General features: G+C 42.6%; 1 protein-coding gene across 5 annotated transcripts in view; it reads right to left on the reverse strand.

Moving 5' to 3' along the window:
- mid1 (midline 1) overlaps window positions 1-10,873 on the reverse strand; it is a 30,584-nt gene extending 19,711 nt beyond the window's left edge. For 2 of the 5 annotated variants that reach the window (XM_030111662.1, XM_030111657.1), the window contains exon 1: window positions 2,640-2,832. The gene's annotated coding sequence lies outside the window, so the exon portion shown is untranslated. Of the gene's footprint in view, window positions 1-2,639; window positions 2,833-4,300; window positions 4,541-10,771 lie in introns of those variants that run through there. The other 3 variants (XM_030111661.1, XM_030111659.1, XM_030111663.1) reach the window with 3 other exon arrangements.
- Between the last annotated feature and the right edge of the window lie 5,142 nt (window positions 10,874-16,015).

Raw genomic sequence — 16,015 nt, forward strand, 5'->3', positions numbered from 1 at the left:
AGTTTGTACCATATCACAGCTGAAGTATGAATCAGGATACTTAAGTGCTGAGCAAGAGTGGATAGACATTTGTGTGACACATGCCCTCGACTGTATGCTTCTCTGACAAATGATGAACTGACTAAACATTTGGAGTTTTATTTGATCAGGAAGTAATGGGTCATTTACAGATGAAACAATTACAATGTCTCCGATATGGGAGACAATTTCCTGCTCAAGCACTTTCTAATCCTTTTGGATATGGTCTTTTATCACCCTTAATGATAGCTCTGAACCATGCATTCAGCAGCTGAAAGAGTGTGATTGCTCTTTGTCTTCTTTCCTGGGGCAGACACCTAACATATTTATCTGTAATCCTGTCTTCACAGCGTAACTGTGACCAATGTGTGGCCTGTTGCTGCTCCCTAAAGCAGCCAGCTCAGCAGCGGCCCACTCACTCCTAATGTGATTTACAGCTGCAGCAGCAGCAGCCAGCTGATTAGACTGACAAATCTACCTGATCTGCAGCTGCACACATTACCCAGATTAGCTTAATGGAGCCTGGCCCTGACCAACAGCCGCTGATAGTCTCACTTAAATGATTATCGAGGACAACTTAATTAGAAATCTAAACATTTCAGCTCCCGAATTTAAAACACATCCTTCAAACATGATCCTGTGGTAAGGAAGAACAGTATCATCAGTTTTATCCTGTTCTAATCCAACCTCTGGCTTGATCCTGCTTGCAGAGTGCAAAGGTATGTTAAAATGTTCATTAGGCCTCAGTCTGATCAAAAGCCTGGAGAGTGCATAACATTTGCAGTGACTTTCTTTGTACGGTCAGTAAAGGAAAGAAAGGTCTGGAGGTCGGTTCAGCAGGTTCTTTTTCCATTTGTCTCCCCGTTTAATGTCCGCCTGCACAGGTCATCCTGGTCAGGAGCACAAGTTGCACCAAAATCTCATTTCCTGCCTGCGGCTTGGCAGGTGGCATCAACGGGAAAACACTGTATCCGTCTCTCAACCACAGGAACTTCACATGTAATGTCACTTTCCAAATATGTGGCCGAACCCTTTCAGTCACAGACCAAAACTGATGCTTAAAAAAAAAAAAAAAAAAAAGCTTTTTTCACTGAACTTGAAACTGAAACACTTCTTGTTTCATTCAAAACCAAAATAATATTCCATAAGGCTGATTTTTACAGGTCTTTCTTGCTTGCAAGAAAGAGCAGTTTTGAGGGGTGAAATAGATACTGTGGCTTGATGTCGTGGAAAACACTCAAAGAGCGACATCATGTGGTGGACCAGTGAACTGCAGCTCATGAGTTTGTCATCAGAGGTGTGCTGTCGAGAGGGAACATGTGGTGTGTGTGTGTGAGCCTTCTTCTCTTTTTAAAAACAAACAATTGTCCAACAAATACACAACCAGAGGAAATCATCATTTAGCTTTTATGTCAATGTTTAGTGTGTCATTATCTCCTCATTAATTCATGCACATAAAGTAAACATTTCTTAGAACTAGATCTTCTCCAGAAGCCCCCTGCCCTCCGATAAGATTTTTGCTGGCTGTTTTTTATCCCCTTTAACAGTGACATGGAATATCCACCCTTTGTTGCCAGCATAAAACCAACACATTTTTTCCAATTAAAAAAAAAAAGTTCCACTTGAGCCAAGAATAGGGAAAATTAAACGTGGTCGACTGTAAAAGTGGTTAATGATCAATTATAAATCGTAGTTATCCTTCAATTAAAATCACTGTCGAAAGCTCCTATACACTGTAAAGACCTCCACATGTGTTGCCAAGGCAACGGCTTGATATCTGTTTGTCACACTTGAGATCACAGGCAGCGCTCTGGTGGGAAGATGTCTAACATTTCTGCAAACAAGAACAAGATAAGTAACTAATTAATAGGGAAGACCGCAGACTCAACTGCAGTGCCCCAGTTTTACTCTTCATTAGCTTCACTTTGCTTTTATGCAGGCATGCCTGTCCCAAACTGTGTCCAGATGTGCCGCCACAGCACATGTGGATGTTACAGAGGAGGGCGACGTCAGTATCTTTTATCTTATCTGTGGAGCAAAAAGGTATGCTGAGGGTCATGAGGCTGCCAGATTATGAATGAAAGGGCTCTTTTTAATCTTTCACAGTGCTGTGAGGGTCAAGCGAAACCTGAAAACAAAACTGCTTTGATGACTAAGAAACCGAAATAATTGACCTATTGTAATTATATATTTAGTAATATTCAAACACACTCTTAATCTATCAGTTTCGAATATAATCTTTCGGGCAGAGCAAACGCTTACATCTGTATTAAATGTGGCAAAACATATTAAATAGCTGCTTTAATGCTTGAAATCTATTTTGTAATCCCCTCACCCCCACCCACACACAAACCCCAATGCTTTTTAATTACAAAATCCCCCCTGGCCTTCTCACTTACTCATCTTATTCCTCAAATATTATCCACAGTTGAGAACATGAAGGAATCTGTGAGCACCACCAGGCCAAACAACGTTAGCATTAAAACAGATCCCAGCCTGCAGGCTTGGAAACACAGAGTGACTCATTGCTTTGGTTCAAAAAAAAAAAAAAACCCACACAAACACAGAGGGGCGGCCACAAGAAGAGTACAGGGTGAAGCTAAGTACGACCTCTGACTTACCTGCCACATGGTTACAGCCATAAACAAGCAGGAGAAGGAAAGTGCCACCTTCTGAAGTCAGTCACTGTTGATATTTAGGTTCGGCAAAGCTGATCCACTGCAGTGCTCTGAACTTTAAGCAAAGTGGCTCATTCCTCCTGCTCTCTGTGGATTCTTGACCCTCTCACCCTTCCCTCTAAGTCCCCTGAAAAATGGCAGGAGAATCAAAACTTTCTATCCTTTTCTCTTCCCTCGCTGAGAACTCTACCTATCCCATCCAGAAGCAGTGGGCTGCAAATTGTTGCATTAGCCAATGGAATGAGAGGGGCAGGACTTTTGCTGCTGTGGTCTATCACTCTGGGCTATCAGAGCATGGCCTGCTGCCATAACTCTCAACAAAGCCTTATTGTCATCCTTAAAGACACACAAGTACACACTCGACAAGACACGTTTTTGTGAATCGACAGTGAGTGCAGACTGTTAGAGTAAGTGGAGTGATGACATTTGGAAGTAACTTGGAGGCAAAATCTGAACTGTCGAATCCATGTTTGACTTTATTGCCCTGCTCAATCTGTTTCACGCTCAAGGCGAGATTCAATACAAATGAAATGAAGTGCATGGTGCAAACACAGAAATCAATCATCATTATTCTCTCCACACAAGACAAGAGTGACGATTTGTCTGTGGAAAAGATCTCATTCTGTCACAGTTAAAGATAAAGTACATTTAAACTGGATCAGCCGTCTTTGCCATAATGCAATGCTGGCAATTATCATGTTTATTACCAAAGACGTTAAACAAGGAAACTTCACTCAGATTATAACTTTGGTTAACTTTTAAACTCTGAGGCAACTTTGTCCCGTACAGAATCACACCCTTTCTTCTTGTGGGCACATTCACTGAAATGGAAACGTACAGGAATGCAGCGTGGCTCCGACAGCTGACTTAGATAGTGCTGAAAGTTGTTTCACATTGTTGGCATCTGTTCACCAGTCTTTGGTTGCGAGGAAAATGCTCCCAACACAAGCATGTGCTGGCCGACAGGAGCGGCATGCACATGGAGGCGCTGATTTAAAGTTTGATCAGATTCTTAACTCTGGGTTTGAGTTTACTGTTTACAGAGATACCTTTACCTGCAATGACCCTGCTGTCAAAATCAAACTACAGTCTTTGTTCAGAAAGTTTCTGAGCAGTTGTTTATGTTATGGGACGTAACCACAGCACATAAGGCGCAGAGTGATATGGATTAAAACCCCAAGCTCCCGCCAGGAGTCTTTTGTGTTTCAGTTCAGCCTGCAGGGCTCCAAAGAATATGACAAGAAGTGCGAAGGAAAAGTAAAACAACTGCTCTTCTCAGGTGTGTTAAGGTGCATGGTGAATTTAAAAAATGCAATGCAAATGCAAAGCCAACACAACGTATGCCGTTTAAGTACACAAACAAGTTTACTGCAAATATATCACTGCAGAACAATATCTCTCCTGTTTGTTTACAGTGTGATCCTCACCTCCCTGCCGTTCCTAAACAGCAGATCAGTCCATCTTAAGTGTCGTGACAAAAATACAGCGAAGCAGTTTTAATTGAGTTTGCTACAGCTCATCCAAAGTTGAACTGAAGAGTCTAAGGGAAGATTTAAAGGGAGTTTTTAAAGTGCTATCTATTGGAAATACAGATCATGCCTTACCTCTCAGCCTGCTAGAAAGTCAACCAGACAGTCCACAGTCAGGGTGACAGATGAATACAGAAAGAAAGCCCAGGAAGAGATTTTTCTGAAAACACCGGCTTTCCTCTGAAGCCTCCCTTTAGCTCCTACTTTCTGTTCTGGGTTCTGCTGCTTCATCTGTCTCACTGCTATCTCTGAAATTCTCCTCACACAGCCTCTTCTTCTCTAATCCTTTCTAAAGGAAGCCGAAACTGCTCCAAATGGTTCAACCAGGCGCCGACTTCTCAGGCTTTTCCCTCTTTGTATTATTTTGTTGGCTGGGATCATTAACTTAGTCCCATGAGAACATAAGGAGGTAAATAACCCCCCTCCTTCCTGTGGGAGGCTGTCAATCACACGTGATGATGAGGTGGTGGTGGGGGCGCTTTCAGCCGTCGGGGAAGCACTCCTGATTGGTCACCGGGGAGCAGAGGTGCCCTGCATGACAAATGGGAGCTCTGGAATTGCTGGGATTGTAAAGACTGCTCAGCTGAGGCTACATGCAGATTTATAATAGACTATCACGCCGCTCGGTCATTTACATGCCATTTACAAGAGCATAGAGCCATTGAAATGAGTGAGTCATCAGATGTGACAGTGAAGGTCTATTTCATGCTGCGGAATGAGAGGAAAAGGTAATTTAGGTCGTACATGAGTAACCAGGTGAACGTGAGGGTCAGCGCTGGTAATCAGAAGTTCTTCAGAGGACCCTTTGGTACAGTCTGGACTCTCAGCAGGGGGGGACAGTGAGGGAGGCAAAAAAAAAAAAAGCTTCAGTTGCCATGACAGTGTGGCATGAGCAACGATGCATCCCGGCACTCGAGCCAAATGCCACTCTAATCTTTTCACTGGCAAACCTTCAGCTCTCTCCTCACAGCTTGTTTGTTTCTCAGTCAAGCCTACTGCTGTCTGTCACTGTCCGGCCGTGTCCAGCATCCCGTGCCAGCCTCAAGTCTGCTGCATTTTGTAAGGAGAAGGAATGTGTAAAGACACTTTTTGTGAGGCAACAATACCTGAGGGAGGTCACTCCCCCCCCCTAAGTGTCCGCAGCTAAATTCTCAGCTTTGGCAAGCAATGAGAAACAATGGGCAAATTAAGACTCACTTCCAGCGCGACTCCGAAGCTTGGCTCATTCTCTACAAATTACCAACACGCTAATGGATTTGTAAACAGCACAACACAAATTTATTCACAGGCAGCAAAGCCACATTATTCTCACATCGCCCCATAGATGTACACTACTTTTCCACTCATTTACGACAGCAAGTCATCAACAAGAAGGCGTTATTGCCCCTGCCCCGGGGCTGTACAGTGCAGTATACATTCACAAACTGTCATTGAAATAATTACTTCACTACTTACTCTCACGCTGGGTTTCATTTCGGTGCAATAAAATGCCATTAAACTCAAGACACTGCCGTGGATTTCAGCGTCATGCTGACATTTGAAGCCAGTGCTTTTAAAGGTGAAAATCCCTCACGACTCCAGGGTCAGTCAGAAGTCACTCCCCTTTCTGAACTGTAATAAACATTAAGTGGAAAAAAATGTCTGTTTCTGTTTTAATCATTCCATAAAAGAGAGAACCCGTCTGGGTTGTGGTTTTAACAACTGTCCCCACCTCGCCCACTGGAAACCAAACTGATTTGTATAGTTTCTGTGGCTCCCGGTCCGGGAAATCGATCAAAATCATTTATTTATGTATATCCCTGTTCCTTGGTAGCCTGCATCCGTGTCAAAACAAAGACAGTGTTCTGAAAAACACACATTTTTGGCAACAGCTATGTGATAATCTATCTACTTTGACAAAGCCGAGGCCTCCAGACACCATGGAGACAATATTCATTATATTTTCTGTTAATACAAACGTATAAGAGGGAATCAAGATGCTGACATTTTTTGTGTAATCCTACTAAGAATATGTTGTGGGAAAAAAAAAACTGCTTCATTATACTGTACATATATTCCCTTATCAATAAATAACAGCACTGTTGGAATAATTATTCAAAACAAATGAATATTCATCCTCACTAAATAAGGCCATTTGCTGCCTGAGGCAGTTCTCTCACTGACGGTTGGAACATCAAGCTGTATTAATTGGAAAAAAAGACCTGAAAAGGGCCAGGAAAAACCTCCTGAATGAGCTAAGATAAGAAGTTAGACTGAAACAGGCTGTGAAATTGAATGTTATATAAACTTTGATGCTTGAGAAAGAAATAGGATTTCTCTGAGGGGAACAAGTGAGAAGACATTTGTAAACTGCATCATCATCATGTTACAAGCTTCACCTTGGTTTTCAGCCACAGAGCAAACTTGATTCACACAGAACAAAGAGACACTAAAATATGCATGTAATCCGAGGTGTGCAAATAGTCTCTATGCAGAAAAGAAAAGTATAAGTCAACATTTTCAAACTCGCATTTTGTTTGATCAGCAGGACGACTGAGGGCACATGGTCAAAAGCTGCCTCACACCAAACAAACCGCTCACTGGAGCATATCAAGGTATTTCTGGTAGACTCAGCACTCACAAAAATAAGCATCGGATCTGACTTACGCAGTGATCCTCTGGAGCACGGCAGCAATACGCAATATTCCCACTGACAGCTCAGTTCTTCATTTCAGGAACACATGGATGAGAGATTAAACAAAACATACAGTGTCATCCTGGCTAGTCCCTTTCCATGCTCCCTTCCTCATTGCCAAAGCTCCCCACCCTACCACAACCCCAGCCGTATGCTCATACGAGCGTAAAACATGCCCAGGAAGCGTCACTTCCACTGGGTCATTTCATGGATACTGTCTCCATTAATGGTCGGGCCCATCAACCCCCCTTCTGGGGTTGTGCTCTTGCCCTTGGCACCCCACCCTCTCAGCAATAAGACAAAGAGGTAACAAATGGAGAGACAAAAAGGGGGGGTGGGGGGGAGTTTGCACAAACCTTGGGGACCACATTTTGATGAGTTCCTAACTAACCAGCCAGGCCTTGAACAGATGGGATCAGTCTCCAGGGCTATGCTGCATGGCTGCATTTAATACACAGCAGCATACATCCTCACAATAAATGCTGCGCTGCTCTCCAAACGGCACTCATCAGATCATAGAGCTCACGCAAACAAAAGCGAAATATCTTTGCTATGTTATGTTTGCAATTAAGCCCTCAGAAATGGCAATAATTATCATCTGAATGTACACGTCTAATTGAGTTAGCGCACGCTTCAGCGTCAAGATTGTCTTTTAGAGCGCGCACGCTGATCTGAGTAACAATAATTATTTTCCTAACTAGGACAGTAGGAAACAGTTCTTATTCTGCCAATAAACAATAAGATGAAAGCGTAGCCTGCCCCAAGCATGGCAAAGGTTCAAGATTTTAATTGCTTTCATCCCCAAGGCATGCTGCCCATAAACTAAGCAACGCACAATCAATCCAAACATCAGCGAAATGAATGAACACGTTAGTCGCAAACCAATTAACGCTCGCTGTCATTTATCTTCAGGTTTCAACTCAAGTTGCATTAACGCCGTTCGAGGGTACAAAGAAAAGCGTGTCCTTTTTTCATTATGATCACATGTAGCGACTAAAGTGTAGGAAGTATATGCTGTAAGCACCGACGAGCAGCCACATACGTTTAGTGTGATTTACGATTAGCTGGCAAAACATATATAGGGCCATTGTGAGCAGCGACCCGGAATTGATTCCTTTACTCACTTTGCTGCAGCTTTATTGGGCATTGTTCATGATTGTGCCAACAGCAGGATCGATTGTCACCCTTGTTCAGCTTCCTGGTGCATCAGACAAACAAACTGTGTGTTTTTGATAGAATGACTGAAATCTGAGTAAAATGTGCACACAGCTGAAGAATTTCCTGGCTGATAGTGTTCATGAAGACACTGTTGACGTCTAAGTGTCCTGGCCTGCGTTTCCATCATTATATGCTGCTTTAACGTGAGTTTATAATATGAGACTTATGACAAAACATTAAAGCAAAGCTGAAGGCTGAAGACACATTTATATGTGATTTAACAAGACGGCTAGCTACACTTTGTGGTTAAACCAACACATTGAAAAATTGTCCTTGCCAGTGTTTTCTCACTGAAATGAAACAGTGCCGCAGTTTTGGAAAAGAAGGGTCATATGTTATGTTTAGTCCACACCACAGGGCCTTCAGCCTGAAATTCTTGGCTTTTTATTTCCTTATTTTTTTTTTTTCCTGTAAAGAAAAAAGTATCCTCTTGAAAGGGTGCGGTGAACGCCTGCTACATTCTTTGCTGCTTGGAGAAGTCTGTAATTGCTTCCAGCTTCTGAGAGATCTACTGAAAAAAAAAAAAGAAAGGAAAAAAAAAGTGGTGTCACGTCTTTATCTCGAATCTTCCACTGACACTGAACTTATCTTATCAGAGAGGGTCTTTCTTTCTGAAGCTTGCAACCACTCTCCTGTCTGGTAACCCTCCCACCCGACCGCCAACCCCCAAAACACAGCCGCCTCTTCAAGTAGCAGCAGCCGCAATTAAACACAGCACCTATCCGGCGTAGGTGGATGTAAATGTTTAACTTCTAGCTGGAGAAAAGGTTAAAGACCTATTGTTCTTTCCCCGCTCGCTTAGACAAACGGTGGAACTGCAAGCGCCACGTCCGAGCCTCCTACACCGAGGGTTTGCTGGAGGTGGTCTGAACATCTGCTGTGGTGCGCCGTGTTCGGGCGTCCAAGGAGACTGCCGGAGCCAGAGGCGGAGGCCCAGCTGTCGGGATCTGGGTCAGCGGCATCCGGGCCGAGGGACGTTTCCAGAAACGCTCTCTTGCTCGGGTTAAGTTGTCACTGTTGCGCTATCAGAGATAACGGCAGATGTTTTCGAGCGCGCGGACGCAGGAGCCGCCCGTGACGGCGGCGTTGGAGACGGTCTCAAGGTTAAAAGCTTGTCAGGCTGATCAATTTTCAGCCTTGGTTGTGTATGTTGGCTCGGCGTGACCCCGCACAATTCCTCCACTTACACTCCGCTCTCAGTGTCAGCGAAGCATTCCTTCAAGATGTTGCAGGACACATTCCACAACCTTGGCTTGCAAAGCACATTTAGAGTAGTTTTCAAACCAACTGAACATCCACTGATAGATAAAATACGGCTCTTCAGCCGCATTATGCTGGAAGTCATCAAAATGTACACATATATAAGCCCCCATTTCCCCACCGGGCCCTTTTATCATATACATTCCCTGGCTGTGAGAAAGAGAGCGAGCAAAGCGTCAGTTCTTGGACCTGTCACAACAGCCGAGGCCGGAAATCTCGCAGCTGCCGATGGAGCTGGCACAGCTGACCCCTCACACACACTTTTGTTTCTCATCAGAAGAGAGGGCTTGTAGAAACAGAGCTGCGTGTCGAGAGCAGGAGCCGGGTTTAATAAACGGATCAAAATTACCAGAGCACATCAGGGAGTTTTATTACATTCAAATTTTCTTCCCGGACAGGTTATTTCATTAAAAAAAAAAAGGATGGTTAAATGAATATTATTCAGCACTTCAAGCACAAAGGATTAATATTTAAAAAGAGTGCTTTAGCTAATTCTCTTAAACCCGAAGCGAAGTGAGAGTCTGGGAACAATAGCAGATCCAGATGCTTGTATGAAAGAAAGTCCTGAAAAACCAAAATGAATTCGCCAGAGTTCCCTCCGCAGCTACTTGGCACTATTACACATTCTGTTCTCGCTTAGAACAACATGGCATCACTTTTGTTCCCACCAAAACAGGAGTGGGGAGAAGAGCAGCGCCGCAGATCGAAAACCGTACGCCATCTCATGAAAGTACAAACAACTGAAAAGGTTTGGACGCCAAAAAAAGAGATGACAACAAATTTCTTCCAGCACGCAGGAAATGTTGGGTTTTTTGCCGGTTCAGTAAGTTGCCAGCAGTGAGCGAGAAAAGCTGTGGTGTCCAAACTGCAGTGGGTTGTCAGCAGATGTGATGCACGCACAAACAGCAGTGAGCTTGTTAATAAGACGGCTTATCTGACTTCTCTTTAAATTAACTTTTCTCGCACAGATTCAGAAACATTTTACAATCTTTTCACCCGTTTTTTTTTTTTTCTTTTTTAGATAAAGTGCTGGTGCGTCTTTTCAAGCCAACCTGCCTGTGCCTGTGCATTCATGCCTGCGTTCATTTCGCTTTATCCTGACGGTGCAGAAACCAGCCTGTTTGTTCCCCCAGCAGAAGAAATAGGCTTATTACATACAACATGCTATGAGTGGTGCTGGGAAATCATTAAAATCTGTTGACGTCTTTCAAATGTAAAACCTAACGCAGGAGGATTTTGGCCTTCAGTCACCTTTTCTGACTCAGCACAATACCTGTCAGTGGCTCAGTCTGGGATAATTAGCAATGCCTATATGTGCAATAGAAAGCAAAATGTTCAAGCTGGCAGCATCTAAACCCCATTAACCTACTAAATGTTTCTTTATCAGATCTTACCTGCTTCTCCATGGCTGCGCTGGTGTGTGTGTCTCTCCCTGGTGAATAAATACTAAAGCTAAACAGACTATCACTCTTAGGCAGCTGGTGCCTCCCCTGAGGTAAAACAGACAGGAGACAGAAGGCTGAAGGTGTTCAGCCTGCATGTGCACTCCCCCCTTCGCCGGGGTGTGTACCCACACATACCTCACTGACACACACTCTGAGTCTCATCTGCTTTACAGGTTTACACAGGAGCGAAGGAAAGCTCCCGAGAAGAACACTTAACTCTTTGATGAGCTGACATTGATGGCAATGAGCTTAAACCCATCAGGAAACTCAGACAAAAAGTCTCTTTTTTTTTTTCAATTCATCCAGCGACAATAGCAACAAAACCAACGGATAGAAAGAGTTCGTGTCGGCCTTATATATCTACTCTATCAGATAACAGTGATAAAGAGCTTTTCTTCATCACCACAGGGTAGCTTTATTATGTCACCATGCGGAGGGAAAAAAATCAGTCTTAAGCTGAGGATTCGCAGCAGCCAACAGGCAAGAAGCAGCAAAGAAGAAATAAAAACCTTGTTATTTAGCAAGAGAGAATTGCTTTCCTCCACCCTAATGAGAATTCATCCTGTGAGATAGATGAGTCAGTCTGAAAACACAATTCCATACTTGCAATAATGAGATCATATTTGAAGAATTGGGCGTACAACCCCTCGACTGAGGGGAAATAACTCAAGGATTTCGGTCAGACTTGACCTTATCTTGAGAAATGCTCGCGTTTTAACTCATCAAGAAATGAAAGCGCAGCATTGAAAGTTTAATCACACGCACACACACACGTCAGTCACACTTTGGTAGAGTAAAAAAAAAAAGGCAAGGATGAAAACTAGAGAGGTGAACTTTTTGCTATTCTTAAATCGTTTCTGCTGTGGCACACATTTGCAGACTTGAGTAGCCAGGATCTGGACAAGTAATAGGCTTGGCCACACATTAAATCGGAACTGAAAACGGCCTGGAAAGTTTTGAGAGCTGACGAATCCACTTGGGGAGAAAGCAGAAACTTTAGACTGAGACTCTAAGGAGGTTAATGTGGATGAAAAAAAAAAAAAGTGAAAAAGTTAAGGAACACAGTTAACTTCTGCATCACTCTCAGGAAAACATGCAATAAATCACATTGGAAGTTAGACTCGATAATCATCTGTCTGCACAACCAGATGTCCTGCAATCTTGATTTTGGGTTTTATCAGAACGATAATACAGCAGGTATCTGTGTACGATCAAAAAGTGAACCCTCGGGGCAAACTTTGAGTAGTCTGACAGTGGTGTGTCTGACCGTGCCTTGACTGTCTTCCAGCGAGTCTCTAATGTCTCAGCGAGCGGCGGAGAGCCGCTCAAGTGGTGCAGGTGAGGTTAGAAGCCCACATAATGAGGTTAAGGAACGTCTTCCCCTCAGTAATTGAGGTAAACTCCTCGGGCACTCGGCACTTTATTTTCGCCAAACGCGGCTCAGTGTTATTCCTAGAGACGGCCATGTTTTTTCCTCCATGCTGCTGACGAGGCACTTCACCTGTGGAGGCTGTTAATGTACAAATCAAACCTCTGCCACTCGTCCAAAAAGACGGGGAGGCGAATTGATTCTTGCTCTCGAGGAGAGTGCTGGGTCTGATGAGTACAACAGCAGTGATCTCTATTTAACAAATCCAGAATTTCATAGAGCATCCCTCGGAGCATGACCGCCGCACATCAAACGCTGATCTTTATTTGTTTTTTTTTTTTTTGTTTTATTTCTATGACCTGTTCTGTTTCAGGACTCAGGTTCGGTTTAGTGTCTGTTCATTGACTTGATCTGATCTGACCCAGAGGGCTGAGCGAGCTCCAGGAAAAAAATAATCGGCTTCTCTCAATCAGCACGGACCGACAGATTCACGTCCATTGCTCTGAAGTTTCCTCTGCTTTTCTTTAAATAAATCATCCATACGTGGAGCTCTTCCAGGATGTTGTTGAGAGACGGTTTCCCATCTCTTATATCTGTGTCTGCGAGGAAAACACGGTGATTAGACGGGACTTTTTACACACCTGTTCAAGTGGAATAATTATACCTTTACGCTTCCTTTAAGTTTGATGATGTCACTGAATTTCCAAGAAACTGAAGTTAAATATTATGTGGGTGTGGAGAGAGTTTTTTTTCCCTAACGTTTATAACAGATGTGCAGAATCAAACTGTTGGTCATCTCTTCTGAGGCTTCGCTTGCTCCACCCCAAGCTGATCCGACTTTGTTTAAAGTTTGCTTTGGATCTGTTTCTCTGTTTGCAGCCAGTAATACTGATAAGCAGCAGGTTTTTATTTGTGTTAATACAATTAAAATAGTTTATCAAGTCTAAAAGTATTCAAATAAAACACAATGAAATGTTGAATTGCAAGGTAATGTCATTGATCTTGATTCATGTGAAGGTCATGCATTTTTAGGCACAAGGAGTCCAAATAATTATAATCTTACTTTTAATTAACTCATGTATTTTTTTTAATGGGAAATGTATCAAGTTCAAGTAATAGAAACATTATTTTCAGTTAATTATCCTAAAAGGCTGAAATTGTTGACTTTAAGAACAATGCTTCCTCCAGTGGGAAATAAAATACACATTTAGAAGGAATTTAATTTGTAATAAATATCTAATATCATTGAAATAGAGGAAAACTGAATAAAATAAAGTTATTTAGATCTTCATGTAAATTAATCTAAAAAAAAAAAAATCAGTTTTTAATGTTTTTAATGTTTTCACTTGTTATATTTATGAGCCACAAAGTTTTGTCGCACATTGTTAGCATAAATTTAAATGTTAGTTTTTATGCTTTGTGCAGTGGAGCTGTAGCCTGCAAGACTGATCAATAGATCAAGAACTGAACTGATCTCCTTCGTAAGTTATCCATCAATAATCAGGTAATCCTCTGATGATCTGATTAGTTGACGACACTTGGAGGGTTTCTCAGCTGTTTCACTCTGTGAATCACCAGTTTTACCAAACAGAGCCTGGTCTTCTTCTTCTTCTTCTTCTTCTTCTTCTTCTTCTTCTTCTTCTTCTTCTATTTTTGGGGGACATTTTGTGGCCACTTTCTCTTGAAAGACAAGTCATGCTAGTTTTCTGCTACATCACTGTAAATTGCCGTTACATCCTACTAATGGAATTCACTTTTCAGGGTGGACACAGTCACATTACCAGGTGTCTGATTGTCTGTATTTTAATAACTAATTATAGAAAAAGCGTGAAGCACGAGTTTAGTATAAAAGCGGTGCCATCTCCTTCTGTTCTTTTTCTGTAGGGGAATTATGTGGATTTTTAACAAACCCGGACATTTATATTTGACTTCAAAACACATAGAAGTTTCAAATATTTATTGCTTTTGCCATCGGTGTTTATTTCCTCTGTGTTTGAAACAGGAAATGCATTTCAGAAAATGGCTCTCAGATGCATATTTTCACAGAGCATATGTTGTTAGATTTCACATCTCATTAGCAGATGTGAAGTAAGTGCTAAATGAAATGTTTAGAGGTCCAAGTACTCTGTCAGCAAAACATGGAAAACAGGAACTTGGCAATCAGTGGATGTTGCTTGTTGTCCCGTACAACCTCAACAACAACAAGACAACATCTGGTGGCTCTAATTCCTCATGTTGCATGGGAGTTTTTTTTTTCTTTTCTTTTTTTTTACTGCCACATATTTTTTCCATTTATTGCGCAAAGTTTGAGGACTGAGCAAAACGGATTGCTGAAAGCTGCCTCTCGGTTACTGTCCTGAAGAATCCTGTTAGTGTAATTTAAACAATGAATCACTCAAGTCCCAGCACGGCCAAAGAGCTGACATCGCGAGGCCGACCCAGTCCAATCCCCCTCCCCCCGCCGCACCACCATCCCAATCCCACCATCCCACCCCGAACACTGTGTGCATCCCCAGCTGAGCTGCTCCGGGTATCATGTGTTCTCGAGGAGAAAGGAACTGGTGACATGTAAACTGAAAGCTACGGGGGTATCCGAGACCTCACCGCCACATGCAGATCCACACATGTAATCTATTTCCAAAGCTTCCAGCACACCCAGCATTTCAGCGTTAGCAACAGATTCAACAGATTCTCTGTAATTTTTCCTGACTGCAATGTGGTCCCTGTTTCACAGCGAGAAGTATTAATCATATTTATCCCAATTGGAGCATGAGGCAGACCAGATGGTGAGAATGAAATAAGATTTTGTGGGCTGCATGAACACAAGTCTTGTGTTGCCTTTTACCAAGTTTGCAGAGAAAACACGACGAGGGAAAGTGTTTCTCAGTATTCTGGAACTGATAATCTCAAACTGATACAAATTAATTGATTTGGAAAGGCTTGACATTAAATTAAAAATTCAAAACCTCAGACTAGAAAGTGTTTCTTCAAACGCCCCTCTCCAAAGACGAGACGGGAGACTTGCTCAGAATCCAAAACTGCACAAAATTGCTTGAACTTGTTTTTATCACTGACACACTCGGTATCTGAAACATCACATTTTGCTCATGAAGTGCTGAAGTGGACTAAGCTGAGAGGCTTAATGCAATCACAGCTAATCCTTTTATCTTTAAGGGTTTTTTTTTTTTTTTTTTTTTCCAGAAAAAGTCCATTACCCAGCCAGGACCATGACTCTCATAAGCCACTGTTATTGACATGTACGTGCCGCGTCGCCATCAATAGTCTTCTTACAGTTATATTACAGAAAATGTCTGTTTACGGTTGTCAAGCTCCCTCTTAATAAAGGCTGTGGGAATGCATTGTCAGATAGACAATGAGGCACAAGTGGAGTCATTAATCAGCACTAAATAACTTTGTGTCTCAACTTTGGGAAAAATGCAAATGCAGCACATTCACTTGGCTGATTGGGGGCAAGGATTATATTTGACTTAAAGGTACACTCCCCCATTTTATGCTACATTTTGGCACATTAGCGTTGAGTCGAGATCCACTTCTACATGCTTTAAACTCAATCAGTCGAACAGAACGGCGCTGAAGGCCGCCTGCTTCCACCAGCATGACAGGCAGTCTGGAGCCGGAGCCAACAATGGCAGAAAGGACTTTAGCATGGCTTACACCTTAATTAGCTCTGCAGAGCTCAATTTTTTTTTTTTCTTTTCTTTTTGTCCTCTGCTGAGACGTGTGCATCAGTGTAGACCTTGAAACCGCAGGGCCAGGGCCTCTCTCGTTTCTGAGCGCCGAGTCTGGTTTTGGACGTGACCTTG

Source organism: Salarias fasciatus, chromosome 16, assembly GCF_902148845.1.
Source record: "Salarias fasciatus chromosome 16, fSalaFa1.1, whole genome shotgun sequence".
Classification (NCBI taxonomy): domain Eukaryota; kingdom Metazoa; phylum Chordata; class Actinopteri; order Blenniiformes; family Blenniidae; genus Salarias; species Salarias fasciatus.